We start from the raw sequence: 17,524 nt of genomic DNA, 5'->3' as shown, positions 1-17,524 counted from the left end.
CCCTACAGTGACCGGAGTGTGTGGGTTAGTGTGGGCGCAATGGCGCACAGCTGCAGTGCTGTGCGCTACCTCATATGAAGACAGGAGTCTTCTGCCGCCGATTTTGACGTCTTCTTGCTTCAACCCGCCGGCTTCTGTCTTCTGGCTCTGCGAGGGGGACGGCGGCGCGGCTCCGGGAACGGACGACAAGGTCAGGTCCTGTGTTCGATCCCTCTGGAGCTAATGGTGTCCAGTAGCCTAAGAAGCGCAACCTAGCCGCAGTTCGTAGGTTTGCTTCTCTCCCCTCAGTCTCACGTAGCAGAGAGTCTGTTGCCAGCAGAAGCTCTCTGAAAATAAAAAACCTAACTAAAACACTTTCTTATTAGCAAGCTCAGGAGAGCTCACTAAAAGCACCCAGCTCTGGCCGGGCACAGATTCTAACTGAGGTCTGGAGGAGGGGCATAGAGGGAGGAGCCAGTGCACACCAGTAGTACTAAATCTTTCTTAGAGTGCCCAGTCTCCTGCGGAGCCCGTCTATTCCCCATGGTCCTTACGGAGTCCCCAGCATCCACTAGGACGTTAGAGAAAATAAGATTTTACTTACCGATAAATCTATTTCTCGTAGTCCGTAGTGGATGCTGGGACTCCGTAAGGACCATGGGGAATAGCGGCTCCGCAGGAGACAGGGCACAAGAATAAAAGCTTTAGGATCAGGTGGTGTGCACTGGCTCCTCCCCCTATGACCCTCCTCCAAGCCTCAGTTAGGATACTGTGCCCGGACGAGCGTACATAATCAGGAAGGATATTGAATCCCGGGTAAGACTCATACCAGCCACACCAATCACACCGTACAACTTGTGATCTGAACCCAGTTAACAGTATGATAACAACGAAGGAGCCTCTGAAAAGATGGCTCACAACAACAATAACCCGATTTAGTTAACAATAACTATGTACAAGTATTGCAGACAATCCGCACTTGGGATGGGCGCCCAGCATCCACTACGGACTACGAGAAATAGATTTATCGGTAAGTAAAATCTTATTTTCTCTGACGTCCTAGTGGATGCTGGGACTCCGTAAGGACCATGGGGATTATACCAAAGCTCCCAAACGGGCGGGAGAGTGCGGATGACTCTGCAGCACCGAATGAGAGAACTCCAGGTCCTCCTCAGCCAGGGTATCAAATTTGTAGAATTTAGCAAACGTGTTTGCCCCTGACCAAGTAGCTGCTCGGCAAAGTTGTAAAGCCGAGACCCCTCGGGCAGCCGCCCAAGATGAGCCCACTTTCCTTGTGGAATGGGCTTTTACAGATTTTGGCTGTGGCAGGCCTGCCACAGAATGTGCAAGCTGAATTGTACTACAAATCCAACGAGCAATAGTCTGCTTAGAAGCAGGAGCACCCAGCTTGTTGGGTGCATACAGGATAAACAGTGAGTCAGACTTTCTGACTCCAGCCGTCCTGGGAACATATATTTTCAGGGCCCTGACAACGTCAAGTAACTTGGAGTCCTCCAAGTCCCTAGTAGCCGCAGGCACCACAATAGGTTGGTTCATGTGAAAAGCAGAAACCACCTTAGGGAGAAATTGAGGACGAGTCCTCAATTCTGCCCTGTCAGAATGAAAAATTAAGTAAGGGCTTTTATATGATAAAGCCGCCAATTCTGACACACGCCTGGCTGAAGCCAGGGCTAACAGCATCGTCACCTTCCATGTGAGATATTTTAAGTCCACAGTGGTGAGTGGTTCAAACCAATGTGACTTAAGGAACCTCAAAACAACATTGAGATCCCAAGGTGCCACTGGAGGCACAAAAGGAGGTTGTATATGCAGTACCCCTTTTACAAATGTCTGAACTTCAGGTACTGAAGCCAGTTCTTTTTGGAAGAAAATCGACAGGGCCCAAATTTGAACCTTAATGGACCCTAATTTTAGGCCCATAGACAGTCCTGTTTGCAGGAAATGGAGGAAACGACCCAGTTGAAATTCCTCTGTAGGGGCCTTCTTGGCCTCACACCACGCAACATATTTTCGCCAAATGCGGTGATAATGTTTTGCAGTTACATCCTTCCTGGCTTTGACCAGGGTAGGGATGACTTCATCTGGAATGCCTTTTTCCTTCAGGATCCGGCGTTCAACCGCCATGCCGTCAAACGCAGCCGCGGTAAGTCTTGGAACAGACAAGGCCCCTGCTGGAGCAGGTCCTTTCTTAGAGGTAGAGGCCACGGGTCTTCCGTGAGCATCTCTTGAAGTTCCGGGTACCAAGTCCTTCTTGGCCAATCCGGAACCACGAGTATCGTTCTTACTCCTCTCCTTCTTATGATTCTCAGTACTTTTGGTATGAGAGGCAGAGGAGGGAACACATACACTGACTGGTACACCCACGGTGTCACCAGAGCGTCCACCGCTATTGCCTGAGGGTCCCTTGACCTGGCGCAATATCTGTCTAGTTTTTTGTTTAGACGTGACGCCATCATGTCCACCTTTGGTTTTTCCCAACGGTTTACAATCAGGTGGAAGACTTCTGGGTGAAGTCCCCACTCTCCCGGGTGAAGGTCGTGTCTGCTGAGGAAGTCTGCTTCCCAGTTGTCCACTCCCGGAATGAACACTGCTGACAGAGCTATCACATGATTTTCCGCCCAGCGAAGAATCCTTGCAGCTTCTGCCATTGCCCTCCTGCTTCTCGTGCCGCCCTGTCTGTTTACGTGGGCGACTGACGTGATGTTGTCCGATTGGATCAATACCGCCTGACCCTGAAGCAGGGGTTTCGCTTGACTTAGGGCATTGTAAATGGCCCTTAGTTCCAGAATGTTTATATGAAGAGATGTTTCCATGCTTGACCACAAGCCCTGGAAATTTTTTCCCTGTGTGACTGCCCCCCAGCCTCTTAGGCTGGCGTCCGTGGTCACCAGGACCCAATCCTGAATGCCAAATCTGCGGCCCTCTAGTAGATGAGCACTCTGCAGCCACCACAGAAGAGACACCCTTGTCCTTGTCGACAGGGTTATCCGCTGATGCATCTGAAGATGCGATCCGGACCATTTGTCCAGTAGATCCCACTGAAACGTTCTTGCATGGAATCTTCCGAATGGAATTGCTTCGTAAGAAGCCACCATTTTTCCCAGGACCCTCGAGCACTGATGCACTGACACCTGGCCTGGTTTTAGGAGGTTCCTGACTAGCTCGGATAACTCCCTGGCCTTCTCCTCCGGGAGAAACACCTTTTTCTGGACTGTGTCCAGAATCATTCCTAGGAACAGTAGACGTGTCGTTGGAATCAGCTGCGATTTTGGAATATTTAGGATCCACCCGTGCTGACGTAACACTACCTGAGATAGTGCTACTCCGACTTCTAACTGTTCCCTGGACCTTGCCCTTATCAGGAGATCGTCCAAGTAAGGGATAATTAAGATGCCTTTTCTTCGAAGAAGAATCATCATTTCGGCCATTACCTTGGTAAAGACCCGAGGTGCCGTGGACAACCCAAACGGCAGCGTCTGAAACTGATAATGACAGTTTTGTACTACAAACCTGAGGTACCCTTGGTGAGACGGGTAGATTGGGACGTGGAGATAAGCATCCTTGATGTCCAGAGACACCATATAGTCCCCTTCTTCCAGGTTTGCTATCACCGCTCTGAGTGATTCCATCTTGAATTTGAACCTCTTTATGTAAGTGTTCAGGGATTTCAGATTTAAAATTGGTCTCACCGAGCCGTCCGGCTTCGGTACCACAAACAGCGTGGAATAATACCCCTTTTCCTGTTGTAGGAGGGGTACCTTGATTATCACCTGCTGGGAATACAGCTTGTGAATGGCTTCCAAAACTGCCTCCCTGTCGGAGGGAGACTTTGGTAGAGCAGACTTCAGGAACCGGCGAGGGGGAAACGCCTCGAATTCCAGTTTGTACCCCTGCGATACCACCTGTAGAATCCAGGGGTCCACTTGCGAGTGAGCCCACTGCGCGTTGAAATTCTTGAGACGGGCCCCCACCATGTCTGAGTCTGCTTGTAAAGCCCCAGCGTCATGCTGAAGACTTGGCAGAAGCAGGGGAGGGCTTCTGCTCCTGGGAAGCGGCTGCATGGTGCAGTCTTTTTCCCCTTCCTCTGCCCCGGGGCAGGAAGGAATGGCCTTTAGCTCGCTTGTACTTATGGGAACGAAAGGACTGAGTTTGAAAAGACGGTGTCTTTTTCTGCTGATGTGAAGTGACCTGGGGTAAAAAGGTGGATTTTCCAGCCGTTGCCGTGGCAACCAAGTCCGATAGACCAGCCCCAAATAACTCCTCCCCTTTATACGGCAATACTTCCATATATCGTTTGGAATCCGCATCTCCTGACCACTGTCGCGTCCATAACGCTCTTCTGGCAGAAATGGACATAGCACTTACTCTTGATGCCAGGGTGCAAATATCCCTCTGTGCATCACGCATATATAGTAATGCATCCTTCAAATGCTCTATAGTTAACAGTATATTGTCCCTATCCAGGGTATCAATATTTTCAGTCAGGGAATCCGACCACGCGACGCCAGCACTGCACATCCAGGCTGAAGCGATTGCTGGTCGCAGTATAACACCAGTATGTGTGTATATACTTTTAAGAATATTTTCCAGCCTTCTATCTGCTGGTTCTTTGAGGGTGGCCGTATCAGGAGACGGTAACGCTACTTGTTTTGATAAACGTGTGAGCGCCTTATCTACCCTAGGGGGTGTTTCCCAACGTGTCCTAACCTCTAACGGGAAAGGATATAGTGCCAATAATTTTTTAGAAATTAGCAGTTTTTTGTCGGGGGAAACCCACGCTTTATCACACACCTCATTTAACTCATCTGACTCAGGGAAAACTATTGGTAGTTTTTTCACACCCCACATAATACCCTTCTTTGTGGTACTTGTAGTGTCAGAAATGTTCAATGCTTCCTTCATTGCCGTGATCATGTAACGTGTGGCCCTACTGGACATTACGTTTGTCTCCTCACCGTCGACACTAGTCTCAGTATCTGTGTCTGGGTCTGTGTCGACCCACTGAGGTAACGGGCGTTTTAGGGCCCCTGACGGTGTCTGAGACGCCTGGACAGGCACTAATTGATTTGCCGGCTGTCTCATGTCATCAACCGTTCTTTGCAAAGTGCTGACATTATCACTTAATTCTTTAAATACGATCATCCAGTCAGGTGTCGACTCCCTAGGAGGTGACATCACTAACCCAGGCAATTGCTCCGCCTCCACATCATTTTCCTCCTCATACATGTCGACACACACGTACCGACACACAGCACACACACCAGGAATGCTCTGATAGAGGACAGGACCCCACAAGCCCTTTGGAGAGACAGAGGGAGAGTCTGCCAGCACACACCAAGCGCTATATATATATATATACAGGGATAACCTTATATAAGTGTTATTCCCTTATAGCTGCTGTATAGTTTTTAGCTGCCAATAGTGCCCCCCCTTCTCTTTTTTACCCTGATTCAGTAGCAAGTCTGCAGGGGAGAGTCAGGGAGCCGTCCTTCCAGCGGAGCTGTGAGGGAAAATGGCGCTTGTGTGCTGAGGTGATAGGCTCCGCCCCTTCACGACGTCCTTATCTCCCGCTTTTTCTGTAAAAAATGGCAGGGGTTAAAATACATCCATATAGCCCAAGAGCTATATGTGATGTATTCTTTAGCCAATCTAAGGTATTATCTGTTATATTGCGTCTCAGGGCGCTCCCCCCCAGCGCCCTGCACCCTCAGTGACCGGAGTGTGAAGTGTGCTGAGAGCAATGGCGCACAGCTGCGGTGCTGTGCGCTACCTTAGTCTGAAGACAGGATCGTCTTCTGCCGCCGATTTCACCGGACCTCTTCGCTCTTCTGGCTCTGTAAGGGGGCCGGCGGCGCGGCTCCGGGACCCATCCAGGCTGAACCTGTGATCGTCCCTCTGGAGCTAATGTCCAGTAGCCTAAGAAACCCGATCCACTCTGCACGCAGGTGAGTCCGTTTCTTCTCCCCTTAGTCCCACGATGCAGTGAGCCTGTTGCCAGCAGGACTCACTGAAAATAAAAAAACCTAAAATATACTTTTATTCTAAGCAGCTCAGGAGAGCCACCTAGCCTGCACCCTTCTCGTTCGGGCACAAAAATCTAACTGAGGCTTGGAGGAGGGTCATAGGGGGAGGAGCCAGTGCACACCACCTGATCCTAAAGCTTTTATTCTTGTGCCCTGTCTCCTGCGGAGCCGCTATTCCCCATGGTCCTTACGGAGTCCCAGCATCCACTAGGACGTCAGAGAAATATAACTGTTACAGATGAAATGACTTTCCTTGGACTCTCTAGAAGCATGGCAGCTGATACTGAGTGTATGATCGTGGCAATGTATAAATAAGTATAGGCACGTATGCTGTCCTCTTTTCACAGTCTCTAAACTGTAAGTCTGTAATGCTAAATGATTTAACAACAGCTGCAGCAAGGAGAGGGTAAACTGCTGACAGAATATTCTTAGTAAGGGTTCTTGGATCTGAAAGGTGCAATGTACTCAGTGTTTGCTCACCAGCTCCTGTTCATTGTGCTCACTGACGCACCGTCCCCTTTCTCAGGCTGGGTACTGCCTCCAGTCTGCCCCTATAGAGGATGGGAGCTACATCACCACACTCCCATGTCAGCTGCGATCACTGGAAGCTGTAGATATGCTGCGGGAGGCTCTCACTGCTCTCTGGTTGCCATTTCTCTAACTCCGGTCATGGGGACAGTGGCTTTTACAGGTAACCTGCGCAGCACCTCCTCACGCCAGTCCAGCCACCGTGCTCTCCCTAAGATGTCCGCCTAACCATCACCAACTGTCACACCTGACATTGGTCATGTGACCACCTCCTGACCTTTTGAGCAGCTGCAGAGACTGTTGGGAATTATCTGCCTGTGAAATGACAGAAATGCGTTGTAGTGCACTGCACAGTGTCAGATATAAAGTAGTATCTTGCATAGCAGGGTATTACATATATATATAAATTGTATATCTATATCTATATACATATCTATATATATATATATATATATATATATACATACATATATACACACACACACACACACACACACAGTATATACTGATGTTGGGGTGAGTGTGTGTTGTTATTTTAAACAGTCTGCAACAGAAGTGATTTTTTCAAATGGGGTTTGTCTTGGCTTGTGTAAATTTAGACTAAGAGGAACAATGATTTGCTTACTTACTATCATCAGGGAGAAAAGTAAGTAATTTGTATCCATCAAAAGAAACCCTACCGGAGAGAGCATCCCCCACAGCCTAACCCTAACCCTCCCCCGCAGCTACCCCCCCACCCCGCAACCTAACCCTAAACTCCCCCCTCAGCCTAACCCTAACTCTCCCTCTCGCAGCCAAACCCTAATCCCCCCCCCCCCCATAAGTTTTGAGGTAAAATATGGAAAAAAAAAGGGGCAGACTAGATGGGCCAAGTGGTTATTATCTGCCGTCAAATTCTATGTTTCTATGCTCCCTGCTGTGGCTTACCCAGTAGAATCACTGCTCCCAAGTCCTAAGATCAGGTCCCACAAATTTTACTGGTAAAACAAGGAACATACAGCCTACCTGAAATTCATTTTTTTTTAACTGATGAAAACTTAGAATATATTGTATGATCAGTATATACAAGGATAGCATATAGAGATATAACAAAGGGGAGATGCTCTTCAAAAGGCAGTTTCAATGCAAATAACTCCTGGTTACTGACCAAACTGTTCGAGTATTGGCAAAAAAGACAATAAAACTCCATTTGGGTAATTCACCCATTCAGAGTATCAGAAGAGTATGTTTAGGCAAACAAGAAAGACCTATACTATATGACAGAATATTAGAATTAGTTTAAAAAAAAACAACATTCCCATCCTTCAGGTCTTCCATGCAAGATTATGGTTCGAAAGAAAGTCCTATACAAAATTGCACAATCTACTTAGCTCATAGGTGCCAAAAGAGATATCTATGTGGGTGCAGTGGGTGTTTGAGATGCCCCAATATTTGTGCTGCTACTTTCAATGTCTATGCATGGCAATTTATAGTCATATGGAGGAGCACCCCCAATAATTTTGAATAATTGACTCCACTGCTAAGATTCAGTAATCCAAATCTATTATATAATGAAGAAAGTTGTGTGTCTAGGCACAGGGCAGTAGACAGCTGGATGGAGACCACATCCCCTCCCTCCCCTCACAGCTCTCAATGTATGTCTGACAGCCACAGCTTCACTTCTTCCCTAGCCAGTGCTGTACTGATAACACAGGACTGTTCACTGTGTCCTCTCTGCACCTGGACCCAACACCGCATCAGCCATTTGCAGCTCCCCTGCTCTCGTGTTCCTGAGAGTGGGGGGGTGAGATGAGAGCAGAGCCGGCCCTAACTAATATGATGCCCTAGGCAAGATTTTGGCAGGTGCCCCCTAGCACCACCGCTGGTTCTGCCTCTGACCTTGCACGTCTTTCCCAGCACCATCACCCCTCATCCATAGCAGTCCTTCTACCCCTATATTTTAAATAGGAACAGTTCGCACATTGGACGCACAGCCCAAAAAGCGGCATCTTCTTGCATTATTAATGCCCTTATACACATAATGATACACATAGTGCCCCCTACACATTTGCTGCACATTATTAGTGCCCCTATACACATAATGACACACATACAGTAGTACCCTGTTACACATATGCCGCACATTATTAATGCCCTTATACACATAATGACACACACAGTGCCCTTTATACATATGTTGCACATTATTAATGCATTTTTACATGACACACATTATGCTCCTTACACATATTCCGAACACTACTGCACAACCAACCCACTCACATGTACACAGCACTCACACTTCCACTAAAGGGGGGTACTCACGGGAGAGATGTGTGCTGAACGATCTTAACACAGACCGCTCAGCACACATCTCTCACCCCGCTCAGCACAGCGCGATGTGCTGAGCGAGGGGGAAAGCCGACGGGGGGCCGCTCACTTCACACAACGGTGAAGTGAGCGACCCGCTAGATTGAGCCTGCATGCAGCTCAATCTAGCATCGGCGATAGCGATGCGCGGGGCCGCGCATCGCTATCGCTGGGGGGCATACACACGGCAGATCCGTGCTTAAAATCTAAGCAATCTAGCAAGATTGCTTAGATTTTAAGCACGGATCTCTCCGTGTGTACCCCCCTTAACACTGTGACCTCTGCCTCTGCTTGGATACATATGTGTCCTTACAAATCTTGCCTCAATGCTAACGTCGGGCACCTTTTTTTTAATGAAAATGCATCTTATTTGCATTGCTATGTGGCTAGGATGCACAAGCAGCTTCTGCTGATTACAATGATATGCAGCATGTCTATATACTGTGTGAGACTGTGGCTGTATCTGCATATGAAATGCTACACAGAGAATATAGGCATGCCGCATATCATTTTAATCAGCAGAAGCTGATAATGCCCCTATGCATATCAAATGCCCTAGGCAATTGCCTAGTTTGCCTATGCCTATGGCTGGCTCTGGATGAGAGAGAGGGGTGATGAGGGAGAAAGAAGTGGGACAGAGATGAGGGAGGCAGAGAAAGGTTTTGGGAGGGGCACAAAAAAGTTAGGGTGACACCGGGCAGTGCTTGGAGCTCACACGTAAGCAAAAGGATTGGAGGGAGGGATTTCCAGAAGAAAGAGTGCTGTCACTCGAGGATCAGCATTGATATAGAACTTAGACACGCCCACTACAACCCTATAGGCTGAAAAATCAAAACATACTAAGATAAAAGGGGGAGTCAACATAATTCTTAAAGGGCCACTGCTCCTACAACCTCAGTACTTAACCCAGCTCACAGATAAATATGTGTTGTACACGACACAAAGTAAAAATAGATAATTTTGTTAGGAAAAAAAAATAATTTTAATATTTATGATTTATGGCTGAGCATGTGGCCATCTGGAAGGCTGGTCATCATCATTCTTTCATGATAATAATGGGCCTATTTTTATATAGAGGTCTGAAGCTGAAGTCCCATCCACCCCAATGTTAATCTGGCCCTGTCCAGGGGTGGTCTTCAGGTTGCCGACTGTCGGGATCCCGGCACACAGTATACCAGTGCCGGAATCCCGACAGACATTCTCCCTCGTGGGGGTCCACGACCCCCCTGGAGGGAGAATAAATAGTGTGGCGCGCGTAGCGCGCCACCATGCCCGCAGTGTGGCGAGCGCAGTGAGCCCGCATGGGGCTCATTTGTGCTCGCCACACTGTCGGTATGCCGGCGGTCGGGCTCCCGGCGCCAGTATGCTGGTCGCCGGGAGCCCGGCCGCCGGCATACCATACTACACCCCTGTCCAGATGTCCTTTAATTAAGTATGGATTAGACTTTAATTCTTAAGTTATAAACTGTGGTTTATACATGGTTTAAAGCCCTCAGAAAACAGTTAAATTAACTAGAATGGAATAGTCTACAGCACAGGTTCTCAAACTCGGTCCTCGGGACCCCACACGGTTCATGTTTTGCAGGTCACCTGTAGATTTTTAAAATGTGACAGTTGGTGATACACAGTACACCTGCCGGGTGACATGGAAAACGTGAACCGTGTGGGGTCCTGAGGACTGAGTTTGAGAACCACTGGTCTACAGTATAATAGGAAGAAAAATATCTGCCTGTATTTAATACTCATACATTATAATATCCTTGGAAACTTATTGTGTTTTATTTTGCTTTATGAGATTGCGCATTGTGTACATTTTCTAGAAGTGAGTTTTGGCTGGACATTCAAGGTAATCCTTTTGGGTAAATATCCTTCACTAATAATCCTTTATCTCCAAGGTGAAGGTTCATGATTCTGCAATAACGAGGACATAAACACAGCAGCTATGACAGGATGTACTGCGTCAGGGAGCAGGCTACAAACCCACATTCTGCGCATAGAGAACAAGGTAATTACACAGCTGCCGTGTTAGAGAATATAAACTTTAGGGGGGAAAAAAATTCTATTATATTGTGCTAAATGACACCAATTATTATTATTATATGTATATTTTAGTATTATAGTGCTGTTTATCGACATTGGACATTAACAAGAAGTTCAGTTGTTATCAGGTATGGGGTTATATATTAACAACAAGAAACCAGGTAACCTCAAGTGACTTCAGTGAGTCTGGATGTCGTCCAGTAGAAACTGTTTAGATAAATCACTTCACTTTCCATCAGCATACACTAGGGGAGTAGCTGCAATTCAAACATTTCTGTATATGATGATTGGTAAGTTAAATATGGCTTCATTTTATCCTATAACATTCTTCTGAGTATCACCATGCAAGAAGATACTACAGAACCTTGCACTGCATTGAATCATTCCCCTAGAACTGATTTAGGGCTTGACTGAGAGATGTACGCAAATACATGCAAATTTGCTCTAAATAAACCTACAGCTCCCAGCTCTTCTTCTGCCGGCGCCCCTGGTGAGTGCCATCCTGGCCAAACAATAGATACGCCCTTGGTATAATGTACAATTCAAGTGCACCATCTGGAATCTGATCTCTAGCGGAGAAGGTGGACCCCCCAAGTCTTAAGGCCCTGTACCATTGTAGGCCAGCCCAACCCTGCACCCAAGTATCTCTTTTAGTAAATTTACAGTATACCCCTTTTCCACAAAAATCTCAGGTCCAACCTGGGATTTAGAACATGGTTCAGATCCGGGTCAAACCCAGGACAGATTCAAGTTGGATTCCCAGGTCACTGTTTTTTCTTTGGGACCCTTTTCCATACCACCCAACATTTCCAAATGAAGAAGAGGGACTCCTCCGCCCACCCAAAAAAGGGACATGGCCTAAATGAAAGGGGCATGGCCTCGTGGCGGTTCCGCAATTGCGAATCCGCCCCCGTTTGTCATCACTAAAGGGGGCATGACCATGACCAGCGCTCTGTGATCCACTGGCATTCCCCCTCTCCCTCTATCTTCACTGAATAGACGCTGTGCGTATGCTGCTAAGCAGGGCAGCAATGACAGGAGCCTCCAAACTGCCCCACCCCCCACTGCGGGACAGTCTCCATAAAACGGGACTGTCCTGCAAAAATCAGGACAGTTGGGAGGTATGCTTTTCTACTGAGCCAGGACCTGGGATATTATGAAAATAACCCAGGTTTTAGTGACAGTGGAAAAGGGATATAAGTCATAGGCAAAGGGCCATTCCAGCTAGCAAACGGAACAGTTTGCATTCCAGACATGTCTAACAGTGCTGAGCTTCAGTAGAAACAGCACAGACAGGCAGCTACCTGCTGAATTTAACTTTCATTTTACACAGAGAGACAGGTGGTGACATAGGTGTCATTTTAAAACTTGTACTGAAGTTGTGGTTGAGACAGGTTGGGTATGCGTGACCGATGGTCATGAGACCACCGGTCAGTATGCCAATGCTGGTATCCCGGCAGTAGAATGCCGACAGGGGGGATGGGGAGGCAGTGCAACAAGCCCCATGCGGGCTCGCTGCGCTTGCCACGGTCACCCACAGGTGGGAATAGTCCCTGTTGGTCGGCATGCCGACCACCGGGATTCTGAGCGGTCGGGATTAAGGGGCCGGTCACATAACTGCAACTTGTTGAGACAATCCCATCACTCCATCACATAATACCTATTCATGATGGCTTCTGATAAGGGACATGTAAGGGATAGATTTAGTATTCCTAACTAGGCAAGATTAAAATAAAGGAATGAGAGCTTTGGAAATATAGAGGGTTATTTTGGTGTTAAGTCACAAGACCAGCAAACGTATGTCTATTCTATAGATGGTAGAAGACAGCTGCAAAGGTCCACAGTCAGGTCTTTCACATTTAGCACTTTAAATTAAATCTTCATATTGTGCAAATAATGAAAGTCTATCTTATCACTTCAGTTCTAAGTAGTCATTTGTTGCTTACTTTTGTACAGTATTGTTTGACTTTCCTTGTGCTCCATTTATACAGAATACAAATATATATACAGCATACATGTATGCAGCAAATGAGAAATGTGCACAGATCTATAGTATGCAGAACTATATTAAGCCCTTCAGAAAAAGTATAACACGGTGTTCATCTTAGGAAGTTTAGCTTTAAAATCTGTTTAGCTGCTGTATTTACCATTTTACAGAATACAAAAACAAGTACCTGGGCAATGCCAGAAATAAAAGGACATAAAAGACCAAACATTTAAGTAATGAAACAAGATTGAAACATATAGTAAAGATAGAGGTGTGTATAGTTACAGAACAAAGGTATTACATACAAAAAAAACTATAAAGGTAGGGCGTCATCTACTGGCAAGGTGTGGTACTGCAGCCGCTGGAGACTGTTTTCATTAGGAGAACGAAATGACAGACATGGGAATGGAGAGAGTTAAACCTCCTGTGATGTGTGTGGACCAAATTGTTATGAAAGGTTACAGCCAATGGTAGATAGGGGAGGGATCAGCGTATATAGGGATGTATAGGTCATCTAGTGGTCTCTGTTAGTTTGCCTTCTAGCTGGTGAGTGTTTCTCAGTTTTAGAGCATTTCATTAGGGATTAAAACAGGTTATATATGAGGTAAATTTTCTTTGTGAGAAGTTTATTATAGTTAACAACAGTATAGGTATAGCTTGTGCCCGGTGTTATTTGCCCTCCTGCTCCCCCTCGCCTTCCAGTGTATTCCCTGAGGGCAGGTGCTGCTTGCATGGCTGCCTCTCGCCCCCACTGTTCGGCTGGGGCTCCATCTCGTTACCGCTCTGAGGGCGGGGGAGAGGGTGCCTTGGCTGGGCCTATGTCCCTAGTTCATGGTTCCCCATTCCCTGGCGACGGCGCGCGTACCCGCGCGGTGGTTGCCAGGCGGACTCGGTCTCCCCTGCCCCAGGAGTTTGGTCCGGAGGTAATCTCCAGCCGCGGACGGCGGGCGAGACGCGGGACACAAGAGAGGGGAGGTGAGGTGGCCGGGCCTCGGCCTGCATCTCCACCTCCTGAGGTGCCGGAGTTGCGGACCTGCGGACGCGCGCATGCGCGCTGGAGCGGGCAACATACCGAAGCTCCCGGACCCTCTTCCCTCCCGCCCTCCGTTTCAAGGCCGCAGGCAGATGCCGGCCAAAGGCGGCAAGGTGGGCAGAGTGCGGCGGCTGGGTGGGGAAGGGCTGTCGCCGGGGCTCGGGCGGCGGTGCTCCCCTCTTCGGGCCAGAGACTGTCTGTGAGCTGCGGTGCGCGCAAGAGACGCGCGTGGCCATTTGCTCAGCTAGTGGCGCCGACCACGCACGTGTACGTGCAGCGGCGCCACAAGGCTCTGTGTCTCACCCGCAGTCTCCCTTACATCCGGAGTCCGGGGGGGCATATAATGATAACCTCATTGGGCCCCATAGGATTGCCTTCCCTGCAGCCGTGCCAGGGGCAGCTGCAGTGGCAGCTTATTGGGTGAGCGTGGGCGCATGGCGTATGGGGGAGGCGAGGGGCAGAGGAGCAGGCAAGAATACGCAAGGGGGGCCAGCGGGTCAACAGGGGTGCAGGCAGACTATTTACCGGTGGGGCCCTTCTCGGCGCCCACCGGATGGCAGGCCAGTAGGTGGAGGGTGGCTTCCGCGGGGGCCTCCCCCGGTTGTGGCCATGAGTTTGGGGGCAGTCAGGAGGCCTCCGAGGAGTTAGCCTCAGCGCTGTCATCGGTGGTAGCGGCATTGGGCCCATTGATCGCAGCCGCATCTCTGGGGACAGCGAGGCGTTCAGGCACGCGCACAGTAGCTGGGGCGTCCTTCATGCCGACAGGGTCGGCAGTCGGGCAGATAGCGTGAGCTTGTCATGACCTGGAGGTGGCCGCGGCGCAGTTAGGCAACCAACAGGTCGGAACAGAGCGCGGACGCGAGTCGCGGGCGATGGTACCCCGGAATAGTAGCCATGCTCCGGGAGTGGTTTCCGAGTCCTGTGCTTTGTCGTCTTTTTCAGGTGTTCGTGGTGAGGCCGCGGTAGACGTGAGTGAAGACGAGGACTTCGAAGTTTCCACAGCAGGAGCGTTCGAGTTCGAGTGGTCGGCAACGTCAGGTGAGATGGAGGATTCGGCATCGGGCTCCTCCGCGCGCTCTAGTTCTGTCAGTTCCACCTCTTCTTCATCCCTATTGTCGCAAGCGTAGCACGACTAGAGCAAAGAAGCAGGCGGCGAGGTACGCAAAAAAAGTGGCAGGGCAGCGGGAGAAGCGGAAGAGGTGCAAGCGGCTTAGCGAGAGCGCTCGCAGGGCCAAGAAGCGCCGTAATTTGCCCGGAGTGGTTCACTGCGACTATACGGCAGTGCTGAGGGGTTTGCGGGATAGCTGCCAGAAAAAAAATCAGTAGAGGCGATTATGTGGATCTGTTCGTGCAGACTAAGGATGCGAAGAAGGAGTATAAGGCAGCGAAGGCTAAGAAGGGCATAGGAGCTGAGGCTTTCCGTTCGTTTGACAACTGGCTGGCTGGTTTCTGCGTCTTTGCGGCATGTTATCTGGAGGATAGGCCGGATGAACATCATCCGGTACTTGCACCTGATACATGACATGCAGCGAGCGTCAACAGGAGTAGAATGGCGAATGTATGACGAGAAGTTTTGGGAAAAGCAGGACTGCTTGCAGAAAATTGATTTTGGATGCAAAGATGTGGAGGTCTGGCTCCAGGTCACCCGGACCTCTCAAGCTGTGAAGGAGCCCCGTAATCCGGGGGCGGATGGGCAGCGCGCTGGGTCATCCGCCCTGGGGTTTAGCGCGGCGGGGGGGGCGGGGCAGGAAAGGAAGATCGGCTAATCGCGGGGGCTGACAGGCACCCGCGAGGGGGAAATGCTTTGCATATAATAATGCGACCTGTTCCTTCGGCAGGCAGTGCTGTTTTCGACACTCCTGCCTGCAATGCGGCGGCTTACACCCGGCTTTCAACTGTTTTAAGGGGAATCGGCAGGGCCCAAGGGGGGGGGAGTAAGCAAGGCTATGGTAAACCCCCCGGGAGCGGGACCGTTCAACAGGGCTCCAACGCCGATTAAGTTGGATGCCATGTCCAAGTGGCTGGGATGGTACCCCAATAGGCGGGACGCTAGTTTTTTTCGTTTCATGGTTTCAAGTTTGGTTTCCGCCTGCCGGTTGCGGGCGAGGTGAAAGTCAAGGCCCACAAGAATCTTCAATCCGCTCGCACCTTCCCGTCAGTTTTGCGTGAAAAAGTTGGGAGAGAAGTGCGACTGGGTAGGATGGAGGGCCCATTTCCTCTACCCCCATTGGATGAGTTGGTCATTTCTCCAGTGGGGGAAGTCCCCAAGAAGACTCCGGGTGCTTTTAGGCTCATTCAGCATCTCTCTTACCCGTCAGGGTCGTCAGTCAACGATGCAAAACCGCCAGAACAATGTTCGGTGGTGTACCAGTCGTTTGATGAGGCACTGGGGATTGTTCTTACGGCCCAGGAGCACTGATGGCTAAGATTGATGTAGAATCCGCATTTAGGTTGCTCCCTTTGCATCCGGACTCATTCCGTTTTATGGGTTTTCGGATCGGAACGGAATATTTAATTGACAAATGTTTGCCGATGGGGTGTTCCGTTTCCTGCTCATTTTTTGAAAAGTTTAGCACATTTTTACACTGGTGCATGGAGTCTTCTACGGGAGGTCATGGGGTAGCGCATTACCTTGATGATTTCCTGTGTGTGGGCCCTGCAAATTCACCGCGCTGCAGCGATTTGTTGTTCAGCATCCAAGCCCTGTTTTATCACTTTGGCGTTCCTGTGGCCGAGGATAAAACGGAGGGGCCAGTCCCCTATTTGTCATTCTTGGGGATTGAAATCGACACGGTGGCAGGCTCATGTCGCCTTCCTCAGGCCAAGGTTGCCAAGCTTCGCGAGGTGATCGGGCAGTTCGTGGCATCGCGCAGAGTTACGCTGCGGCAGGCGCAGTCTTTGCTGGGCCTCTTGAACTTTGCTTGTCGGGTCATCCCGATGGGCAGGGTTTTTTGACGAAAGCTGGAGATGTCGACGGCGGGGTGTGCCAGACCGCATCATTTCATTCGCTTGTCCTCCGAGATTAAGAGGGATTTGGCCGTTTGGGCCTCGTTCCTGGAGGACTTCAATGGGGTGCGTATCTGGTTGACCCCAACAGTTGACAATGCTGGATTACAGCTGTTTACCGACGCGGCAGGTTCCTCTGGGTTCGGTTGCTACCTAGAGGGATCTTGGTGCATGGCCCCTTGGCCGGAGGAATGGTGTCGCGAAGGTTTCACTAAGGACCTTTTGCTGCTAGAGCTTTTCCCCATTATGGTAGCCCTGGAGGTTTGAGGCGAACGTCTGGCTGATCGCAGCATTTTGTTCAGATGCAACAATCTGGGCGTGTTGCATGCGATCAATGATCAAAGGGCGAAGTCGCTGGTGGTTTTGAGGGTGCTTGCGCAATTGTTGCTGACATGCTTGCGTAGGAATGTATGGTTCCACGCGCAACATGTTCCAGGAATTGAGAACGGAATTGCAGACGCGTTGTCCCGCGGGAAGTGGGAAAGATTCTGGCTGTTGGCACCTGAGGCCGATGAGCGAGGGTTTTAATGTCCCGGTTATGTCTGGCAGGTGATCGGA

General features: G+C 49.4%; 1 protein-coding gene across 4 annotated transcripts in view; it reads right to left on the bottom strand.

Annotated features, from left to right (window-relative positions):
• Positions 1 to 17,524, bottom strand: part of LOC134927391 (ATP-binding cassette sub-family B member 5-like) — a 250,582-nt gene that overhangs the window by 208,165 nt on the left and 24,893 nt on the right. For 2 of the 4 annotated variants that reach the window (XM_063921768.1, XM_063921766.1), the window contains exon 1: positions 6,504 to 6,796. The exons of the other annotated variants lie outside the window; for them this stretch is intronic. The gene's annotated coding sequence lies outside the window, so the exon portion shown is untranslated. Of the gene's footprint in view, positions 1 to 6,503; positions 6,797 to 17,524 lie in introns of those variants that run through there. 4 annotated transcript variants of the gene reach the window in all.

The sequence above is a fragment of the Pseudophryne corroboree genome, chromosome 5 (genome assembly GCF_028390025.1).
Source record: "Pseudophryne corroboree isolate aPseCor3 chromosome 5, aPseCor3.hap2, whole genome shotgun sequence".
Taxonomy (NCBI): Eukaryota; Metazoa; Chordata; class Amphibia; order Anura; family Myobatrachidae; genus Pseudophryne; species Pseudophryne corroboree.
This window is presented reverse-complemented; position numbering and strand designations above follow the sequence as displayed.